The sequence below is a fragment of the Pogoniulus pusillus genome, chromosome 18 (assembly GCF_015220805.1).
Source record: "Pogoniulus pusillus isolate bPogPus1 chromosome 18, bPogPus1.pri, whole genome shotgun sequence".
Taxonomy (NCBI): Eukaryota; Metazoa; Chordata; class Aves; order Piciformes; family Lybiidae; genus Pogoniulus; species Pogoniulus pusillus.
In genome coordinates this window covers 1,253,054-1,276,251 of record NC_087281.1, presented here as the reverse complement: position 1 = coordinate 1,276,251, position 23,198 = coordinate 1,253,054, and positions in this window count along the sequence as shown.

Genomic DNA, 23,198 nt, shown 5'->3' with positions numbered 1-23,198 from the left:
AAACCTGAAAGTCAAGGGAGAAGAAGATTATAGCTGTGTTGAAGTCACAGCTATGATGAGATTGAGAAGCATGAAATATTTGACAGTGACAAGATCAGTAAGATAATCCATATTTTTATTGCTGACTGTGGAGGCAGTAGAAATGGGAGAAAGGACTTCAGATGTTGACTTGCAATGAGCATATCCAGTAAGGTTGAAAATTAAAAGGAAAATGAGAGTGGGGGTGGGGTGGAGAAGCAGAGTCAATATTTTTATTTTATTTTATTTTGTTTTATTTTATTTTATTAAGATAGCACTTACTGTGAGAGAAGAACCAGAGGAGACTAAAGCATCTGGGGCAGGAGGTGCACTCAGACAAAAAAAAAAGCAGACAAGAAAAGTTTGCAGATGAAATGAGATAAAAAGATTTACAAGTGAGGAAGATAGAAGAGAGGCCAAATTAAAAAGTTAACAATTTGAAGCATGCATTGATAGTTTTCTCAAGAGAGGAATGGGAAGGTTATGGCTGCAGGTAGATGCAGATTATGGCCTGTATTGGGAACAGTGTGGCCAGTAGGAGGTTATTCTGCCCCTGTCCTCAGCACTGGTCAGGCCACATCTGGACTACTGTGTCCAGTTATGGGCTCCTCAAGTCAAGAGAGATGTTGAGATGCTGAAAGGTGTCCAGAGAAGGACAACAAAGCTGGTGAGGGGCCTGGAGCACAGCCCTATGAAGAAAAGCCGAGAGAGCTGGGGGTGTGCAGCCTGCAGAAGAGGAGGCTCAGGGCAGACCTCATTGCTGTCTGCAGCTGCCTGAAGGGAGGCTGTAGCCAGGTGGGGTTGGTCTCTTCTGCCAGGCAAGCAGCAACAGAAGAAGGGGACACAGTCTCAAGTTGTGGCAGGGGAGGTCTGGGCTGGATGTTAGGAGGAAGTTGTTGTCAGAGAGAGTGATTGGCATTGGAATGGGCTGCCCAGGGAGGTGGTGGAGTTGCCATCCCTGGAGGTGTTGAAGCCAAGCCTGGCTGAAGCACTTAGTGCCATGATCTGGTTGACTGTTTAGGTCTGGGTGCTAGGTTGGCCTGGATGATGTTGGAGGTCTCTTCCAACCTGGCTGATTCTATGATTCTATAAAATGAAGTTTGGGAAAGCAAAGGTAGCAACATGGCCAGAATCCCTTCCTGCTCTTGTTTCTCATGGTCCCAGTATGCTGTTTACCACAATAAATGATCATTTTCATGGGCAGAAGTCATGAAGGAACAAGTGCAGTAAAAACATGAGGGAACAATGCCTGAAACTACTATTGAGGCTATAGTCTTGGAGGAAAAATTAGATGAAAACAACCAAGAGAATCCAGAGCTAGAATTAGAGGAGGAAGATGGCAAAAAGTGGGAAAGATAAGAGATGACAGCATCAATAGTGGGAAAAAGAAGTATCTGCTACAGTGGTGCATGGAGGATAAGGAATGGGAGAGGGAAGAGAAAGGACTTTGGAGGAAGCCCAACTTTTCCACCACAGTGAAAGCCAGAAAGAGAGAGAGAGAGAGCAGGGTTCTCTGTAAGTGAAGACAGCTGCAGACAACAGAGAGAGTCATCATCTTTGCCAGAGTGAGATTTAACAGCTCCTGCTAGAAAAGTGGGAAAGCCAACTTCCTCAGCTCACAGAGAGCAAAGGAAGGGAGTCAGACAGGATAAACTTATCAGTGTCTGTGAAGAGCTTAGGTACAAGATGATAGGAATGTTATGTAAGGAAAGAAGGTAGGTTATATTCCTTAAGATTTTTTTCCAGACTCTAATTAACCATATCCACAGTTAAGTTGTTAGAGATGGAAGCACAGACCGGAAGGTTTCAGGAGAGACTACCTTAAAATACACCTGTCAGAAGCCAGCTCTTAGGAAACAATTTTAATTTCCCCTGATCTTGTCTGGATAGAGTTCAAAAGCCTTTTAAATTTTATTTCAGCCTTCTGACTCCACAACTGTTTATTTCCTATGATTTTATCCAACTCAAACTTAGGGCAACTGATTTAAATTTAGCTGATACATCCCCTCACACTCAAGCAGTATATTGAGGGACTTGAACTTTGTTATAAGAGCTTTGCTTTGATAAGTGGAAGAAACTGGTGATGCTGCTTGTTTACTAAGAGCCTGGTGCCAGGCATGGCAGTCCAAGCTTTAGATAACCTTCAAAGAGAGCTGACAGAAGACAGGACTTCTGGAATGAGATTTAACAAGGCCACATGCAGGGTTCAACACTTTGGCCACAACAACTCCAAGCAGCACTACAGGCTGGGGACAGTGACTGGAGAGCAGCCAGGAAGTGAGGGACCTGGAGGTACTGGTAGATAGTAGCTGAACATGAGCCAGCAGTGTGCCCAGGTGGCCAAGAGAGCCAATGGCATCTTGGCCTGGATCAGGAATAGTGTGGCCAGTAGGACAAGGGAGGTTATTCTGCCCCTGTACTCAGCACTGCTCAGGCCACACCTTGAGTGCTGTGTCCAGTTCTGGGCTCCTCAGTTCAAGAGAGAAGTTGAGATACTGGAACATGTCCAGAGAAGGGCAACAAAGCTGATGAGGGGCCTGGAGCACAGCCCTGTGAGGAGAGGCTGAGGGAGCTGGGGGTGTGCAGCCTGCAGAAGAGAAGGCTCAGAGAAGAACTCATTGCTGTCTACAACTACCTGAAGGGAGGCTGTAGCCAGATGGGGTTGGTCTCTTCTGCCAGGCAAGCAGCAACAGAACAAGGGGACACAGTCTCAAGTTGTACTGAGGGAGGTCTGGGCTGGATGTGAGGAGGAAGTTGTTGGCAGAGAGAGTGATTGGCATTGGAATGGGCTGCCCAGGGAGGTGGTGGAGTTGCTGCCTATGGAGATGTTGAAGCAAAGCCTGGCTGGGGCACTTAGTGCCATGATTGTTTAGGGCTGGGTGCTGGGTTGGACTGGATGATGTTGTGGAGGGGGTTCTCAGTGCCTGCACCTATTTGGTGGAGGTGAGAAATTAATTTGAGGAGGTATTAATTTTTTATAAAAATATAATTTATTAAAATTTATATTTACAAACTCTTGGCACCCCCAACCACTGTTTAGTTCTTTTGTGCAAGGTTATGAAAACAATTTAGAAATATAATATATACAGGGATCTGGTTAATAACTGGCAAAACTATTTCAAACTATTCACAGAGAGAGAAATTTCCCTTCTGGCTTAGTGACGCTTAGGGATTTATGCTCTTAGCCCAGCAGAGGGGCTGAAAACTCTTTCTGCTCTAAGGCAGAGGCAACTTATCTTACAGAAGAATCAAAGCTTTTCTTATAAGTGTGGCTATTAATTATTAATCACCCTCCCGGGGTTGTGTCACAGCCTGTGCCCAGTGTCTGGACTTCAGAGGATCTTTGCCTGTGGACTCTGTGGGGCTGGAATCTTCCTGGCTTGAGAGGGAAATGATAAATCTTCCCAGTCTCTGGGGTAAAGAGGTTTCTCTCTCTAGCCTTTGTCCTCCTGACGTGGGGTGGTCTCTGCCTCAGAGCTGTTGCTTCTGGATACTGCGTCCAGGGACGATCAGCTGGCAGGATTCCAGGAACAGGAGGAGAATGTCCATGCTGGCTCTTGGCACGGTCCTTTCACACGGGCTCAGGCTGTGGGTGTGTGAGTGTGCAGACAATCCAGAGGTCTGCTGTCCTGGTTCTCTTACCAGGCAAAAGCAGCGGGCATGCAGTGTGCCAGGCTGCTGGGAGACTGAGCTCCGTAGATAAGCAATATAGCTTGCAAATATGCATGGCTGGTCTTTGGGAGGTTCTATCAGCTCCTTTTATATATAAAATGGTTGCAGGCTTGAATGAGCTTCTGCAGACAGGTTAACTGCAAATTGAATCAAAGCATGAGGTCTTAGCCTCAGTGAGCTGCATGTGAGGGTACCGGACTCTGTGTCTGGGCCTTGCAGGTGAGTCAGGGCAGCAAGATGCTGCAATGTGGGTCAGAGAGCTGAGCTGTGCTGCAGGCAGGGTCAGAACTGGTCTGAACAGATCTCAACTGAGCTGAGTCTGAACATGTGGTGCTCCCTTACACCCCTCTTTGTAGACTGTGGGCTAAGATTAATGGCAGGAGCTGTTTGCCTGGACCCTCCCAAATATGGGGATCACGTGGGTGGACCCCAGGGATACACGAGTTGGGTGTGTGTTTGTTACACAACTTGTTTACAACCAGGGGTCCTGGCAGAAAAACATGTCCAGGCATGCAGGGGCACAAAGAAGCCTCTGTTCAGGCCTACAGGCCCTCCACGACAGATGATCTTGGAGTTCTTTTCAAACCTGGCTGATTCTATGATTCTGTGACTTTCTGTCCTCTCTGTTTTTGCAACAGGTCCATGTGTATTTTCATCAAGAATCAGAAAACAAACAACAAACAAAACCAAACCAAAACCAAACCCACAAAAACACAACACCACCAATGTCATATAGAAGTGAAATTCTCTAAAAGATTTTATGGTAATTCAAATTTTCAAAATGTTAACCTCTACTTAGTCACACATTTATCTTCACAACTGCTTGAATGCCCAGAATCTCACAAAAGTTGCACTTCATAGAGTCATAGAATCAGTCAGGGTTGGAAGGGACCACAAGAATCAGCCAGTTCCAACCCCCCTGTCACGAGCAGGGATGTCCTACCCTCGATTAGGCTGGTCAGAGCCTCATCCAGCCTAGCTTTAAGCACCTCCAAGGATGGGGCCTCAACCACCTCTCAGTACAGCCCAGTTCAGCCTCTCACCACTCTCATGCTCCTCACATCCAGGCCGAATCTCTCCACCTCCAGCTTCACTCCATTCCCCCCAGTCCTGTCACTCCCAGAGAGCCTAAAAAATCCCTGCCCAGGTATTTTGTAGCCCCCTTCAGATCCTGGAAGGCCATGAGAAGGTCACCTGGGAGCCTCCTCTGCTCCACGCTGAACAGCCCCAACTCTTTCAGTCTGTCCTCATAGGAGAGGTGCTCCAGGTAGCCACAGGCCATTCCTTCTTAAGCATAAAAAGCTTTGTCTCTTACCCCATATGAGAGTGACTCCAAAATAAAATCAGAGCAAAGCCCAGGAAGGCTCTTAAGTTTTACCCGAGGAAAGCTCAAAGAAGTCAGCTTCATATGGGATACAGAGCTGATCTTAGTGAGTTTACCTTACAGAAAAGCTAACACACATCTGTGCCATGCTTTTAGTGCAGGGTACACAGATGTTTTCCTCTCTGGGGTGGGCAGCAGAAAGCACTAATAGAAGGCACGTTTAGGTGGAACCAGCAGTCTGTTTTACCGTACAATGAAGCCATCTCGGTCTCTGGTGGTATTTTTGCGGCAGGATTGTGAATTCTTGTTAATTACCCATCGGCAAAAGCATTTTTTTGGTCACGTGTGAAGGTAGTCTCAGCCAAACAGGATCGTGGCTTAGGCAGCCTCTGTGAGGGGATTTCTACTCAGGCACACTTGTGCACGCAGCACCTACATCTAGGCTCTTAGCCACGTTAGCGTTAGCGTGGGAAGCCCGGTACGCTGGGAACATAATGTGGGCTCAGCTGTAATGCTCACCCTCTGGAAAACGCTGTTCTCCTGTAATTTTGCCTGAGGACAGGCTTAACCAAGCCTGCATACTTTACCCACATGAATAGCAAGCATTTCATTGAGAGCAGGAAGCAAACAAGGTGGGCTTGCCAGCCAGGGGAGTCATGGTTTTGTTTACAAGGAGTTAGTTCGTACAGAGTGCCTCCCTCCAAATCCCCTTGCTCTTTACATGTCCAGCTGTTTTTGCAGACACTCAGCAGGGCTTGTTGCTTGAAGCCTGCATATTGCTGACACGGGGAGGCCTGGGATGGTGGCCACATCAGCTTGGATTATGTCAGTTTAGCTGCCGTTCACCTGCTACCACGAGCAAATGCACTTAGGAGCCTTCGCGCTCTTTCACCCCTCCACTGTTTTCCCCCCTCTTGGTTGAGGACAGAGGAGCCTTTGAAAGCTTTTGATAAACTTGTGTAATTGGGTACATTCTCCAAAGCATGACTCTGTGCTTTCCAAGGGCTTAGCTAAGAACATTATTCTGATTCTTCCCTAGGCCTTCAAAAGTGCCGATTCTTTCAAACACGGGCAGTGTGGAGGATTACAGATTTGTTTTTCAAAGGACCTCAAATCCCTGCTGCTTTCATCAGTTCCCATCCTTGTGCCCCCAGTTTTTCTTTCTTACCCCCAGACTCCAAGCCCCAGCTCCAACCCATGGGATGCTGACACTCCCTCTTCTCCTGGTCCCTCACATCCTACTTTTTCATCTTCTTTTCAGCTCCCCCTGCAGCCCACAGCCCTCAGTATTTTTTTCGATGCAAACAAAAGTGCAGAGAAGCATTTCCATGGCAGCAGTGCCACAGTGGGCCCTCCCCTCCCTGTGGATGCGAGCTCTAAACTTTTAAAAGAATGGCCTGAAAAGAACAGGAAGGGGACAGCTTGAGGCAGAAAGAGAGAGTGAGGGAGAGCGCAAAGGCAATGAAAAGTGGGACAAAACCATTGGAAATGCATTCAGGCTGACATCACCACCCTTTCCCACAGTGGTCATTCACTTAGGAGGCTCCAGTGTCCATTCACTGTCTTAAAGCTAGCTTTCTAGAGCCCTGGGAGACCATCTTTCCTGATCTGAATGCCTTTTTTGTTGTGAAACAGTGAACTGTTTCTGAAACCCTGAATAAAGGGCTGAGTAATTCACTGCAGTTGCCAGGAAGTCTGAGCCACTTGTGAGCTAACAATAGTTAACTTTATCTGCCGGCCCAGGCCCCCCTTCCAGCTGTAGGTCCCGAATTCTAATAAGGGCTTTACTCATCCCTCTGAGGTTATGGTAATATTTTATATATCTTTTTTCATTAAGACACAGTCATAGCTACTGTTGAGGCACCAGAGGCAAGGGCTGCCGATCGTCGACATGGAGCAGGGAAGCGGAGAGGGGGGGACAGAAGAAAGAAAATAGCTTTTTATATCAGGCAGACAGTTTGGCTGTTTTATACTAGAAATATACAATTGAGTTGGGGAAAAACTGGGAAATGTAATTTCTCAAGAATCACAGTAGTAACCCTAGAGTCAAGCAGGACTTTGTGATGATTTCCCTGTCTGTGAAGCAGCCTTAGCTTCTCATCTTCTGAGATTGTTGCTTTTGGTTTTTGCTCTCCTCCTTTGCCCTTGCCCTGCAGACACGATGGTGACAGGGAAGTGGGTGAATCCTGAGAGAAAGAGATGAATTTGTTTGGGTTTCTCTTTTAATTCAGATTTGGGTGTTGATGCTCAGAAAAAAATTCTGCACAGTGACAGCACAGCTGTGTATAAGTGGTGACACAAAGCAGTGATTCACACAGCAGTCCTGCCGCACTGATAACCACAGAGTGCCTTGGAAAGATGTGGATCATCAATTTCCCCTTTACTTTCTGAACTAGTTGCTTTCCTGAGAACAAATGAAATAAAATCCAGTGCAAGAAAAGTTCTAAATTATCCCCTTGACCTCCAATATTTGGGAAAAGAGAAAAAAAAAAAGAAATTGCTCATTCCTCACTGTTAAGAAAATGATCTGTCAGAGTGGAATTTATTTCAGAGCCTCTCTTTGAACATTCCTATTTAAGGTAAAAGATGGCACAGCTTGAACAACTCTTCCATGCCTTTGCTGTAGGTATCTTGCACTCTGTGCCTTGAGAAATAACATTAGAAATGGCTGGATGAAAATAAAAGCACATCTTGCAAAGTCCCACTCAATACTTTATTATTGTTTATAAGAAATGATTGAAAGATGCATCCAAGCGGTGTAAAACTAAACCACAGAGACGTGCTTGATGTATTCCCCTTGTACAGCAATACTGTTTCCTTCATCTGTACTCACAACACCAACCGATGCCAGTGGGAGCTGCATATGTTATGGATGGGGTCACTACAGGGTCACTGCATAGTAAATAAGTTGCTTGGCTTTTGGGGTAAGTTCAAGTATTGAATTGCTTTCATATCTTCTCTCCAAGTGACCTTTATCAGGGTGGGGAATACCATGCTCTGATGGAGTGACAGATTTGAACCAGACCTTTTCCTGTCTAACAGCAATGACTTATGAACTTCACTGTGGGTTTGTCTTGACAAGAATGAAAAGCTGCTTTCAGAGGATGCAGGCTTGCAAGCTATGTGTTGTGTGCACACACATGTGGGCACACACACACCACCCCTCCACATATATTCTCTTCTCTGCTGACTGTGAGAGCCATTTTACAGAAAACATTTATTAACCATGAACTATCTAAGTGATCAAAGCTACCACCATGGCCCTGGCTGAAATCTCTGACCAACTTGCAGTGTAACTTTCTCTCAACATGGACCACTTCTGCCCTTGAGTTGAAACGTGTGAGCTGGAGCAGATTGTGTTGTATTTTTACAACCTATTTAAATAAAACTAGTTTATTTGCTAATCTTTCAGGGGGAGGGAGTATAAATCAGTGGGCATGTAAAGGCATAAGAGGATATGATGGAAAAAAAGGGAATACAACTCTCTAATTTAGTGACCTTCAGGATTCTCCATAAACTTTTAACACCCTCAGATGAATATTTCATCTTATTCTGGACATTATGTTTTGATGAATGTAAAATACCTGACTGTTTTTTTTACATGCCTAAATGAAGACTAAGTTCTCTTGAAAGCCATGACCTCTGATGCAGACATAAAATTTGTCCCTTAATATACCCACTTGTTGTATGGGTCTATATCCTACCTAATCCTCCCTTCCTGGCCTGCATCAGGAAAAGTGTGGCCAGTAGGACAAGGGAGGTTATTCTGCCCCTGGACTCAACACTGATCAGGCCACACCTTGAGTGCTGTGTCCAGTTCTGGGCTCATCAATTCAAGAGAGATGTTGAGATACTGGAACATGTCCAGAGAAGGGCAACAAAGCTGGTGAGGGGCCTGGAGCACAGCCCTGTGAGGAGAGGCTGAGGGAGCTAGGGGTGTGCAGCCTGCAGAAGAGGAGGCTCAGGGCTGACCTCATTGCTGTCTACAGCTACCTGAAGGAAGGCTGTAGCCAGGTGGGGTTGGTGTCTTCTGCCACACAACCAGCAACAGAACAAGGGGACACAGTCTCAAGCTGTGCCAGGGGAGATATAGGCTGGATGTGAGGAGGAAGTTGTTGGCAGAGAGAGTGATTGGCATTGGAATGGGCTGCCCAGGGAGGTGGTGGAGTTGCCGTCCCTGGAGGTGCCTGGATGAGGCACTTAGTGCCATGCTCTGGTTGATTGTTTAGGGCTGGGTGCTAGGCTGGCCTGGATGATCTTGGAGGTTTCTTCCAACCTGCTTGATTCTATGATTCTATGATGAATCATCTTCTCCCCTTCAGAACACTGTGAATACTCTAAGCAACTGTATGCCTCAACTAGATGCAGTACAATTTCATCCTCTCACTCCACTGGGCTACCTACCCACCAAAATACATGATATTGAGGAATTACCCTCAAATTTGGGCATGACAGGTTACCAGGAAAAAGACAAAACCAAATCAGAAAGGATTAAAACAGTATAGCAGCCCTCCTGTATTTCAAACTGATAGGCATGAGTTCTTCTAGAGAAAGGCAGTGATAGGGATTTTTTCTCCCATTTTTAGGTAACCAGATCAAATATTTACACCCTATGTTGTGAAACCTCAAAACCTCAGCTGTGGAGGATGGAGCTGTGGAGTCTTTCCAGAGCTTTAGCATTTTACTTCTGCTTTCAACTTCCATAAAGCAGTCTGTTTGATCTCAGTGGCCTGCTCACTCCCTTTTGTCTCCTAATGCTTTTTCACCTGCTTTTAGTGACTTCTTTTTTTCAGTATCTAAGCTGGCCTCTCTTTTCTTCTATTCTGGCAGACCTGTCTCTCAGTCCCTGAGTTTTCATTATTTAGTGGGATTTTTTCACCTGGGCTGTGTCTCACTTGTTCTCATTCTTCTCCTTCAAAGGCTTCTTTGTTTCCAAGGATCTCTTGTTGGACTTGGATTTCTTTTTATTAGAAAGTTCTGACTCAGAAAGCCTCAACACCCTGTCAAGAACCACGTTATCTCCTGGTAAGTGTGTCCTACAACCCTACAGCTGCTCAGTTACCTTTGGGTCGAATACTCGGTGGAGAACAAATAGCTACAAGTGCACAGCTCACTCAGACTGTGCTCTGCTCTTCTCCTAACAGACTGTCCTGGAAGCAGAAAGGTGAAACATGCTCCATATTTACACCAGAGTTTTGACTTCCTATGAGGCTTCTGTATGTGAAAAATGGTACCCGTGTCAATAAAAGAATGGCAAAGCAGAATATAAGAATATGAGAAAATGAGAATATGTCACTGTGCGAATGGCAGAGCAGGGAGTGTCTGAGCTAACTAAACTGGAGACGTTGGAACCTACGAGCGATAACAGAAAGCGCTGTGAAGAGACAGCCCCCTGTGAATAGGGGACATGAACAAAACAGGGGTGTGCCAGAGCTCACTGAGCAAGGCTAGGGATGAACGATAACAGAAACCACCATAAGCATGGTAGATAAGAGACCGTAAAGCAGGCGACTGTGAAGACGCAAATAGCTGAGTCACAAAGACACCTGAGTAAGACTCGTTACTTCAGCCTCACGACCACCAGAGAGACCCCCAGGAGGATTAGCAGGCATGCGCAACAGTTCCAGGAAAACCCACAAACTCCACAGGCAGTGTTTGCCTATGGATTACACTGCTTTGTGAATATGTATGTGAGTGGGAAATAAAAGCCCTGCAGCTGCATGTGTGCAGTGCGCAGCTGTGGAGATAAACTCCCCTGCGCTGCCCCTGGCTTGCCAAAATAAAACTCCTTAAACTTAGCTCTAAGTTTTTGGTGGCTCAATTTTAACATGTATGAGAAGACTAGACAGCTTTGCACCCATTTGTGCCTTGGGGATAGCATAAAAGAAAGTGAGCTGCAGGAGCAGACTGTAGCTTCCACTGTTCTGCAGTTTTTCCACTGGAATTGCAATGGCTATCCAGGCTTTTCTTGGCTTAAGAGAGATCTTTGTTGAATGAGTAATGGTAGGGAGCATTTAGCAATCACATCTGACCCTGAGGGACACAGCATTCCCCCTCACTCTTTCTCATGCAAAGGCTGAGGAAAGGCAAGTGTTGTTAAAGCTGTAAGAGAGGTGTATATGCGAATGCTTCATCTCCATGCCAGTTCTCAGTTAGTATCCTTATTACAAGACAAAACTGAGGTAGAAGAAAAGGCCTTTCCTCTTGTCACATCTTTAGGGAGTAAATCTCTAACATGATATTGCAGAAGAGACAGCAAACCCAGTGCAAGTCTCTGTTATACGCAACATTACAAAGTCAGCAGCATGAAGCCAGCATTTGGAGTTTGCCTGTTCGTTAGCTGGATTGCCCCATTTTGGTAGCACACTGGTTTAGCACTGAAGTCACACTTTCACAGTCAAGCTCTGTGAGCTCAGTTTGAAGGACTGCAAGCATTTCCTTCAGGTGGCCAGGCAAGCTGAGTGAAATGAAAGCTGCTGGTGGGTGAAAGGAATGAAAAAACAGGATAAGAGCGTATGGTATTTGTCCGTGCCACACTGGGAACGCTGCAGGAATCCTGAAGAGCACATCTAAACTGAAAGGAGAGAGGAACATTTTTTTAGCTTGAGTCAGTGCAAACAATTACTGTGCAAGCACTGGGGGCAGGCCTGCCTCTTTCTTTAATGGCTCAAGGAATAGATTTGGTTGCAGTGTAATGGAAAGCAACTAATTTTTCCATTTTTTAATCACAGAATTACAGAATGTTAGAGGCTGGAAGGGATCTCCAGAGGTCATCAAATCCAACTCCCCTGCCAAAAGCAGGATCACCTAGGGTAGTGTCCTGGTAGAGCATAAATCCTGCCAGGCCAGTTTAGCCCTTACTCTCCTCCTCCTGTTACAGGGAATCCCAGGAAGTTGAGTCAGATGAGCAAAGCCTTGAGGACTAGGGGTTTAGCACCATGTGTCAGGTGTCTTGCGTTGCCCTTCAATGTGCCTGTGTGGTCAAGTGGGGCAGGAATCTTTGAATTCATTGGCCTGAACAACGGTGTTAGTGCCTATTGGCCAGTTTGATTTTCAAACTGAAGTATTTAAAGATTTAGAAACCACATTTCTTCTTTCAGCCTTTCTCCACTGAGCCCCTCTACCTTTCTGTCATTTGTGGCTCGAATCAAGGTGGCCAAGTAGCTTTGCCCTAGTAGCTCAGCAGCAGCATCTCTTGTCTCCTTCCCTCTGCCTGGAATACATTGTATTTTATCCCAGGATCATTAGCGTGAGTTTAAAAGCATCTTTGGTGCAGGAGACTTACTCAGGGGCCAAAAGTGTTGTGAGTACATCTGCTGAAGTCAGTGCCAAGACTCCATAAGCATAGTTAGATTTTTTTCCTGGTTTTGTGCTCCTATTTTTCCAAGTTCTGACTGTTTAAACTGTTTAATTCTGTGCAACTACTTCCTGTTGACTGAAAATGCAAAGAATGTCAGGGAATTTTCCTGAATTTTGAATGTTAATAATAAGATTTAATATTCATACAGAAATTAATATTCACATGTAATAACAGATTATTAATTTCCAATACAAGTACTCCACACAGGAACACATCCAGGAAGGTCTAAAAGCTCTCCAGAGAAGGAAACTCCACAACATCCCTGGGCAGCCTGTTCAATGCTCTGTCACCCTCACTGTAAAGAAACCTTCTATATTCAAGTTTGCATCCATTTCTCCTGGCCTTATTACTGTGCACCACCTCCCTGGCAGGCCTCAGTTCCAAGAGGGCCTTTGCCTTTCTCATCGCATCTCTGCATTCTCTGGCAATATCTTTAAATCCTCCCAACTGATCAGACTTTTTTCCCACATATTGTTGACCTCCTTTTTCTTCTTGCTTCATTTGTTAATACAAGGTCCAGCACTGTGCCTCTCCTGTGTCTAGTTCTCGGTTCCTCAATTCAAGAGAGATCTTGAGATATTGCAATGTGTCCAGAGAAAGGCAACAAAGCTGGTGAGGGGCCTGGAGCACAGCCCTGTGAGGAGAGGCTGAGGGAGCTGGGGGTGTGCAGCCTGCAGAAGAGGAGGCTCAGGGCAGACCTCATTGCTGTCTACGACTACAGGAAGGGAAGCTGTAAGCCAGGTGGGGTTGGTCTCTTCTGCCAGGCAGAAGTGGACACAGTCTCCAGTTGTGGCAGGGGAGGTCTAGGCTGGATGTTAGAAAGAAGTTGTTGGCAGAGAGAGTGATTGGCATTGGAATGGACTGCCCAGGGAGGTGGAGGAGTCGCTGTCCCTGGAGGTGATCAAGCCAAGCCTGGCTGGGGCACTTAGTGCCATGCTCTGGTTGACTGTTTAGGGCAGGATGCTAGATTGGCCTGGATGATGTTGGAGGTCTCTTCCAACCTGGTTGATTCTATGAAAGCTACCCTGCTCTTTCTCTCTCAACTTTTTTCTCAGACAGACAGAGCAGGCAGAAGCCAGCAAAGCTGATGTTGTTTTCTGTGAGCTGAGATTAATGGTAAGATATTAGTGTGGAGTTAAGAGGAAGTGATTAGATCCAGAGACACAACCCCAAGTGAGAGTGATGGTTTATAATTTAGCTTTTTATGCCTCTCAGCAAACCAATGAGTGATAGAGACCTCATCGTAATTTTCTTTCCAAGGCCAAAGATCTAATTTCTCTCATTAAAATATTCCAATTAGCCTCAAACCAACTCACACTACTTACAAAAACATACCAGAAATTATCATGCTTATGTATTTTTCAAAGAAACTAAGCTTACTCTATAGGAGTGCTCCAGCCTGGAGGTGCTGAAGAAAAGCCTGGCTGAGGCACTTCATGCCTGTCCACGATTGGACAGGGCTGGGTGCTAGGTTGGACTGGATGATGGAGGTCTCTTCCAACCTGGTTGATTCTATGATTCTTCAATTAGCTGCTGGAGAAAGTTGTCATCAATGCATTGCAGGAACCTTTTAGACTGTTTACATTTGGCTGTGTGGTCTTTGCAACTCATATGAGAGTGATCGAAGTCTCCCATGAGCACCAGAGCACTTGGCCTGGAGGCTGCTTCCAGCTGACTGTAGAGGCCTCAGTGGCAGCTTCTTCCTGGTTTGGTGGCTTGTAGTAAATGCCCACAACTATATCAGTCCTGTTCGCATGTCCCTTGACTCCCACTGTAAGCTTTCTATGCTTGTTTCAATGCTTGTCTGTCTGCATAACACAACCAGAAATCTACACTTCTACACTGGGAAATGCCACTTAAGAACCGAGCCAATAGTCCTGCATTCAGAAACCTGATTTTTGCCCATTCTCTCAAGTAATCTTTGCCAGTGAAGTCTAATTTCAGCTGCATGTGTGCCTTTATCCTTTTTGAAGCAGGAAATATTAATCGCTAAATCTGATTGGTCTCGTTGCTGCTTACCCCAGGGCAGCTTATTTAGCTTATGAAAACTGGTGTCAGTTGAAATTGTCACCCACATGGATTGATGAGTAAGAGCCAAGCTGAGATATTTCCATTTTAACTAGACAATAAAGCAGAGAAGCTGATAAGTGCTGAGGTAGAGCACATTTCAGCAGGGAAGTTTTATGAAATAAAGCTTTCTCCTTGGCCTCATACCCATCCTATTACTGGAAATAGAGCTTCCTATGCTTATTCTTTTAATGTTTTTATGAAGAGATCTCATCAAAGACAGGAGAAGACTGCAGCCAACTGAGAAAATTAAGGGGAGGAAAGACTTATTGTTATATAAATGTCCCTTCCTTTCATTTTTGCAGAGTTGTTCCTGATCCTTTCAAAGCAGTCTTCCTTCAAGAAAAGATGTTATTAGCTAAAATCATACAAAAAAGAAATTGCAAGTTAGTCTTTTACATAAATATTTTAATCCATTAATGCCTTTATTATTTATCTAGTGCAAACTGAATGCTATAGGCTTGTCAGATAGGAAACTCAGCTCTCAGCATTGAAATGTGAGGTCTGATCTCATGATGCATTAGTTTTCCTGCTGGTAAAAGAGAATCATAGAATCAGCCAGGTTGGAAGAGACCTCCAAGATCACCCAGGCCAACCTAGCACCCAGCCCTAGACAATCAACCAGACCATGGCACTAAGTGCCTCATCCAGTCTTTTCTTGAACACCTCCAGGGATGGCAACTCCACCACCTCCCTGGGCAGCCCATTCCAAAGGCAAACCACTCTCTCAATTTCCTCTTAACATCCAGCCTAGACCTCCCCTGGCACAATTTGAGACTCTGTCCCCTTGTTCTGTTGCTGCTTGCCTGGCAGAAGAGACCAACCCCACCTGGCTACAGCCTCCCTTCCTGTAGTTGTAAACAGCAATGAGGTCTGCCCTGAGCCTCCTCTTCTGCAGGCTGCACCCCCCCAGCTCTCTCAGCTTTTCTCCATAGGGCTGTGCTTCAGGCCCCTCACCAGCTTTGTTGTCCTTCTCTGGACACATTCCAATATCTCAACATCTCTCTTGAATTGAGGAGCCCAGAACTGGATGCAGTACTGAAGGTGTGGCCTGAGCAGTGCTGAGTACAGGGGCAGAATAACCTCCCTTGTCCTACTGGCCACACTGTTCCTGATCCAGGCCAGGATGCCATTGGCTCTCCTGGCCACCTGGGCACACTGCTGCCTCCTGTCATTATGCCTTGTGACTGTGTCTTTAGGTTTCAGAATATGTCAGGAAATGCATCTGGGTAAGGATTAATTAGAACACACAAACACAGCCTTCTTATATGCCTCTCTGCATTGTTGCAGTGTGGTACCTCAATAAACAGATGTCTTCCTCTGCCAGAACACTTCTAGATTTTCCATACTCAATTCCACAATGAAGCAGTGAAATGTGACCTGTGCTTTTAACACATTTGCTCCATATCTGCTTTTAAAGTTCATTTTTTCCTTTGAAAGAGCTGTATTTTACATTAGTCAGAAAAGGTAAGGGGCAAGCCGAAGGATGGAGGCTTACAATCCTTAGGATGAAGTTTACTGTAATTTCATCTGTTTTTTTTTCCCTCCTGTACTTCCTCAGAGAGAAATCTGAACGGAAAGTCAGGCAGAGGTTATTCTTGATTTCTCTGGATACCATTGTAGAGGAAAAGTCACTACACTTACTTGCCTAAGCAATTGCCCAAGCAGGCAATACCTTCTGGTTTCAATAGATAGGATTTTCCAAGCTGATACACTCCCATGTCCTCTAACAAGGTCTCTGCAAACTGGAGGTAACTGTGTGGTGGAAGGTCCAAATTATGCCTAGAATACATATCCATCACATGCCCTAAACACCTGCCTGAATACCCACCTTGGCACACACCCCCCGTTCTTCTTCCCAGGTGGGAAAAGCATAGGATAGCAGACAAAAGCCTCGCTGTCTCCCAGTCTATCTCAGACACCACACTTGGCCTTGGTTTGCAGCTTGCTTCGGTTGTGGTGAACACAGGTCACAGGTGCTAGGCCTGTGTAGCCTCCTTTTTGGAGAAGCAACTCAGGATTGGTTCCAAGGGTGGTTTGATCTGTTGCCCTTAGTCAAAGATGCCCTTCAAAATGCTTTAAACCCTAGCAAACGTCTTTGTTTGCTGCTGCTCCTCTTGTTTGTTTGCTGCCTGTTTGCCTTGTGTGCCGCTGTGTGCCACCACACTTTGCACTGCACGTAGCTGGGGACCTGCCCCCCTGCGACCGGCAGCCCTGCCCCTGCCTGTCTCCTGCACTGAGCCGAGAGCCCGAAATGGCCTGTCCCCTGCAGGGGTAAACTGCCGCTGGAGCTGGGCTGAGCCTGAGCCTGGCAACCACACAGCAATGGCCTAGCAACAAATTGTGACGCCGGCACCTGCCGCCCAGCGCTCCGGCCCCAGGGCTGGCTCACTGCTGTACACTGCACCCGACTGGCCTGCTCCGGCCCCAGGTCTGGCTCACTGCTGTACACTGCACCAGATCAGCCTGCTCCGGCCCCAGGGCTGCCACTTTGCTGTACACAGCACCAGATCAGCCTGCTGTGGCCCCAGGACTGCTCTTTGCTGTAGACTGCACCAGATCAGCCTGCTCCGGCCCCAGGGCTGCTCCTTGCTGTACACAGCACCAGGTCAACCTGCTCCAGCCCAAGGGCTGCTCTTTGCTGTACACAACATCAGATCGGCCTGCTCTGGCCCGAGGGCTGCTCCTTACTGTACACTGCACCAGATCAGCCTGCTCCAGCCCCAAGGCTGGCTCACTGCTGTACACTGCACCAGATCAGCCTGCACCGGCCCCAGGGCTGGCTCATTGCTGTACACTGCACCTGACCAGCCTGCTCCGGCCCCAGGGCTGGCTCACTGCTGTACACTGCACCAGATCAGCCTGCTCTGGCCCCAGGGCTGGCTCACTGCTGTAGACTGCATCAGATCAGCCTGCTGTGGCCCGAGGGCTGCTCCTTGCTGTACACAGCACCAGATGAGCCTGCTCCAGCCCCAGGGCTGCCTCTTTGCTGTACACCGTACCCGGCCAGCATGTTCCAGCCCGCAGACCTGCATCCTGCTTTGCCCCGGTGGCTGCTGACCACCCAATGGCTCCCTGAGAGCCACGAGGACCTGCTCCCTGTCCGTGGGCCTTCTCAGGCGGTGTGCTCGATCTGCGCTAAACAAGCAGCAGAGCGCTGCTGCGCCAGCACCGTGTGCAAGGCCACCGCATGGCTGCGACTCTATTTTCCCCATTCTGCAGACATCAGTTTTACCAACCTCATGACAGGATCTGTCTGTCTTAATTGTAAATGAGCTTGGGGAATTTTTCCATAGGTATTTTATAAACTATTCAGTAATTTCTGTATGGGCCTTGTTACAATTCACTCCTAAGATTCAAACCCTTCCTTAACAAACTGGTCCATGGGATCTCCTCCATTTTGGGTGGAAAGGTGGAGGGAAAGCACCTCCATAGTCACTGCCACATATCCGTACTTCTGAGAGGCTCCTCTATTGACAAACAGAAGTAGCAGGTGAAAGGAGGGGTGCCTCAAACGTGCATGCCAAAACATAGGTGACACAAGTAAGTAGAAAGGTATTCCATGGTCTAGTTGACTGGATAGGGCTGCGTGCTAGGTTGGACTGGACGATCTTGGAGGTCTCTTCCAACTTGGTCGGTTCTATGATTCTATGATTCCTCTTTGTGTTTTTGAGGGCTGTCAGAGTTGGTACTAATGATCTGGAAAGAGGCTTTCCATGTGCCCCAGAATATCCCATAACTACACAGACAAGGAGAATGCTTAAAAGGGATGTGCCTGAATTTGAATTTGTGCTAGTTTGAAGCAAGCTGGGATGTTTTGGTAAAAGAACTAGATAATAGGCAGTGAAAAGTAAACATGGTTGTGTCTCTTCGCTCACAGTCACGCTGAGAACTCTGGGAAGAAGAAGTAAAACATTCTCCATTTTGCCTTTCATTCTGCCTTTGCCTTCAGACCTGGTCACATCTCATTAACCTTGCTCTCTAACCTCTTGGCTGCACCTCTCTTCTTCCTGGGAACTGGGGTAAGGTTGAGAGGGCAGGGGGAGGTGTTGGGGTGGTTTGAGAGCCCCTCCTGGGGACTCAGGTTTCTGGGAGGGGAGTTGTGCTTCTGTATTGTTTATCCTTTGTATATTTCTGTATATAACTGTATATATTGTAAATAGCTGCTTGTATATTTGCTGCTGTAAAATAAATAGCTTCATTTATATTCCCAGAGGCCGTCTGAGTTAGCTGGGGCAATTCCAAAAGTGTGGGGGGGCGGGTAAGAGCCCAAGCCATCACAGAATTTCACACCTACATGACATTATGATATAAAGTATGGCATTAAAGACCCTGAGACACAAGCCATTGGAATGGGCTGCCCAGGGAGGTGGTGGAGGCACCGTTCCTGGAGGTCTTCAAGAAAAGACTGGATGAGGCACTTAGTGCCATGGTCTGGTTGACTGGATAGAGCTGGGTGCTAGGTTGGCCTGGATGATCTTGGAGGTCTCCTCCAACCTGGTTGATTCTGTGATTCTATGATTCTATGGGCAATCATCTTCCACCTCTATGACAACTCCAGTGGAATAGGTCAGTCATATAGCAGAGTATATGAGCTCCCAATTATGGGTCAGTCATATACCAGAGTACATGAGCTGGGGGGGGGGGGGGGGGGGGGGTCAGTAACCCCAAATATACCATCTCTATATGGATCTAGGGGACATAAACAATTAAACACAAAGCCTGTGCCAGAATTTAATGTCTCTGACGCATTTGGCTGTATAGTGCAATTCAGAGCTTGTTTTAGCTCAAAGAAAGAAAAGGTGCAGCAAAAATGTTTGGTTTGGGATCCCTGCCTGCAGCTTAATCACATTATAGTTTTGGACCCAGTATATTTTGTGTGTGTATATATATATACAGTAAGTATCTCTGACTGAAAACCTAACTTTGTAGATAGGTTGATGTCTGTGTGCACACAAACACAGAGAGGTCTCTGGGAAAGGTAGGCAGTCATTTGGGGAATCCTGCATATTGGAAACACAAACAGAGCTCAGCTGATGGACAAATAAAGGAATGCCAGTTTCTGACGGTGCCAATTTCTTAACCTTTGAGATCATTAACAACTTCTCCTTTCCACTGGAAAAAAAAAAAAAGAGCCATCAGTTCCTGCATTTTTTCTGAGCCATAAGCAAAGCATTCAGCACCACAAATAGACTCCTAATTTGACAGGCAGAATGCCAGGAAAAATGAAAGTAGATCTCTCCCCCCAAGGCCCTGAATATCCTAGTGATCCTTCACTGTTTTTTCAAATGTTGTTTCCTCTTTTTGTTTAATCACAGGTACAGGTCAAGACACATCAAAATGTCATACTCTGTTCATGTGCATTTTCTTAACCTTATGTTTCCCACCTTGCCAGTGCAAACAAATGCAACACGGAAATGCCTATGCACATCCAGAGCAGACACCGAGTAACTCATTTTTAACCTACCTACAGATGAAAGTACCATCCATCCACATAGTTATTTTCCCTTGCGTGCAAAGCCAGCATCCACAGAATTCATAGAATCATAGAATCAGGCAGGGCTGGAAGGCACCACAAGGATCAGCCAGCGCCAACCCCCCTGCCATGCCCAGGGACACCCTACCCTAGAGCAGCCTGACCACAGCCTCATCCAGCCTGGCCTGAAACACCTCCAGCCATGGGGCCTCAACCACCTCCCTGGGCAACCCAGTCGAGACTCTCACCACTCTCATGCTCAACAACTTCCTCTTCATGTCCCATCTGAATCTCCCCACCTCCAGCTTTGCTCCATTCCTCCCAGTCCTGTCACTCCCTGACAGCCTAAAAAGTCCCTCCCCAGCTTTTTTGTAGGCCCCTTCAGATGCTGGAAGGCCACAAGAAGGTCACCTGGGAGCCTCCTCTTCTGCAGACTGCACAGCCCCAACTCTTTCAGTCTGTGCTCATGGCAGAGGTGCTGCAACCCTCTGAGCATCCTCATGGCCCTTCTCTGGACATGCTTCAGCATCTCCACATCCCTCTTGGAATAGAGGCTCTAGAACTGGATGCAGTACTCCAGGTGGGATCTCACCAGAGTGGAGTAGAGGAGGAGAATCATTTCCCTGGACCTGCTGGCTACATTTCTCCTGCTGCAGCCCAGGCTCTGGTTGGCTTTCTGGGCTGCAGGTGCACACTGCTGGCTCCTGTTGAACTTCTCGTCCACGAATGCCCCCAAGTCCCTCTCCTCAGGGCTGCTCTCCAGCCACTCACTGCTCAGCCTGGATTGGTGCTTTTCATTGCCTCGACCCAGATGCAGGACCTTGCACTTGCAATTGGCGTAAGTAGTATTCAAGAAACTGCATTTGCTGTGAAATTCATCCAAGGGAATTAGGTACAGCATGTGAACAAGAACTTTAGATGACTGGGCTACAAAAAGAGCTGAGGCAGTAAATGCTGTAGACAGACACAACATTCAAACCACCTGAAAATTAAATAGTCCTGTGTCTTCCCCATGGGACTTCCAACAAAGGAGCCCAATGGGTTTTCACAAGAGTTGGGGAGGAAGGTAGGGTCTGCCTGCTCAGTGCTCCTTATTGGAGAGGAGTCTTTGGGTGCTCTCTTGGGACTGCTCTGAGAGGATGGGACTCCTCTCCATCCCCAACTTGTTCTCTGAAGGAGCTGGCTTACTTGTCACAGCTGGCCATCCAGTCCCATGATGCCTCAATACAGTGCTCTTCTCATCTGGGAAGGAGATGTGCTGGAGACAGTAACATTGCCTGGGGCATTGCTGACTGTCTGTGGGACTGTTGCCACACCAGAGCAAGTTGATAGTTACATTTGCATCAAGTCACAGTAAGTGAAATTCTGACTGAGTATAGCAGGAAAAAGGTTACTGTCATATGTGAAAGTATTTCACACCACTGAAGCAAGTGTCTAGCAAGGCTGTAGATTCTCCACACATGAAGACAGACAAAGCTTAACCGGATAGGCCTGAGCAACCTGCTCTATGTTTAGAGCTTTGAGTGCGTGGTTGGACTGGACACATCAAAGGGCCCATCCAGCCTAAACTGTACCACAATTCTACCACAGGGAAGGAAAATAGAATCATAGAATCAACCAGGTTGGAAAAGACTGCCAAGATCATCCAGAGAAAGCTAGCACCCAGCCCTAGCCAGTCAACTAGACCATGGCACTAAGTGCCTCAGCCAGGCTTTTCTTCAACACCTCCAGGGACGAAGGCCTCTCCTCTCCTTTCCATTTCAAGGTTTCCCACCATTCCACACACTAACCTCATTTTGAGGAGAAGCTCACATCCTGGTGTCCATTTTAGGTACATTTTTCAAAATCAAATTACTTGTTTCAAATCATGTAGTGCATTGCCAGAAGAGCATGACTGTGCTCTAGTAGTCTGAGCACTATGATTTTGTAGTCAGAGAAGACCTCTCTAAGGTCCCTCTGAGGAAAGGACAAGAACAGTTCCATGGGCAGCCCTGTGAGGAATCTGTTGCTGTGGTGAAATGCCAGTTTTGATTATACTGTGTAAACCTCCTAAAATCCACATGTCAAGTGGCAAAAAAATTAACCTCAAAATTAACCCCTACCAATCATATTAAAGAGAGAAGAATGATATATTTAATTTTGCATAGTACTCACCAGGGAGAAAATGGACTCCAGCCTTGTTCATTAATATTTAATAAAAACTGTATTAATTTTCTTAAATAAAGGGTTTAATGTCTGACTTACACCTACTTCTTGGATCCCAGAGGAACTCAGCTTTCTTATCAGCTTTTGCATTTCCTATGGGTTCTTTTTTAAACCAAATATGTTTTTAAACTGAACCTGTATCCAAAGCAGTTCATAGAATCATGGAATCAGTCAGGTTTAGAAGGGACCACAAGGATCATCTAGTTCCAGTCCCCCTGCCATGGGCAGGAACACCTCACACTGGATCAGGCTGTCTAGAGCCTCATCCAGCCTGGCCTTAAGCATCTCCATAGATGAGGCTTCTGCCACCTCTCTGGGCAACCCGTTCTGGGGTCTAACTACCCTCATGGTGAAGAACTTCTTCCTAACGTCCAATCTGAATGTACCTATTCCTAGCTTTGTTCCATTCCCCCCAGTCCTGTCACTACCTGACAGCCTAAAAGGTCCCTCTCCAGCTTTCTTGTAAGCCCCCTTAAGATACTGAAAGGCCACAATAAGGTCATCTCGGAGCCTTCTCCTCTCCAGACTGAACAGCCCCAACTCCCTCAATCTCTCCTCATAGGGGAGGTGTTCCAGCCCTCTAACCATCCTCATGGCCCTTCTCTGGACACATTTTTATCCCCTCCCTGCCCTGAAGCTGTGAAATTTCTTGAGTTACAGAAAACACAGGTCCTTCCTCAAGTTTTCAGGTCATCAAAAACATTTGTGGTCATCTAAAATGAAAAAAATCATTGGCTTTTCCCTGGGTTTGTTTGTGACAAAGCCACATACAAGGAACATGTCTCATGCACCTTTGGAGCTTAAAGGTGAAGTTGAAGGAATGGTTCTGGGTTTATCTGCATGCAACCGTGGTTAATCTGGCCAAACTCCTGTGACTAGAGCAATAACAAATGACTGCTGAAATTGATTGTGTTATTCAGTCACACAAAAAAGAGAAACTACAGGGTCACTTTTTTTTCACAGGATGTGATTAATTCTTATGGATTTAACCACTGCTGGTGTGGGAGATAGAGCATGGGGAGGAAGGAGGACTCAGCAGCAGACCCAACCAAGAATTATCTCTGATTCTAAACTTT